The following is a 200-nucleotide window of genomic DNA, read 5'->3' on the forward strand; positions in this document are numbered from 1 at the left end:
AGTCAAATTTTTGCCCTCTGAAGATATTTTTTTAAGATATGCTTGCAGGTATATCTAATCACGCACAATTTTTTCACAACTTGACAGATGAGGTTCTTGAAGTAGAGGGCTAATGGTGATCACTGAAAATATATGTTTTAGTGTGGTCTTACTGAGTTATTAATCTTAAAGAGTTGGCACATTTAAGAATGATTTGAGTT

Source organism: Homarus americanus, unplaced genomic scaffold (genome assembly GCF_018991925.1).
Source record: "Homarus americanus isolate GMGI-L3 unplaced genomic scaffold, GMGI_Hamer_2.0 scaffold55640, whole genome shotgun sequence".
Taxonomy (NCBI): domain Eukaryota; kingdom Metazoa; phylum Arthropoda; class Malacostraca; order Decapoda; family Nephropidae; genus Homarus; species Homarus americanus.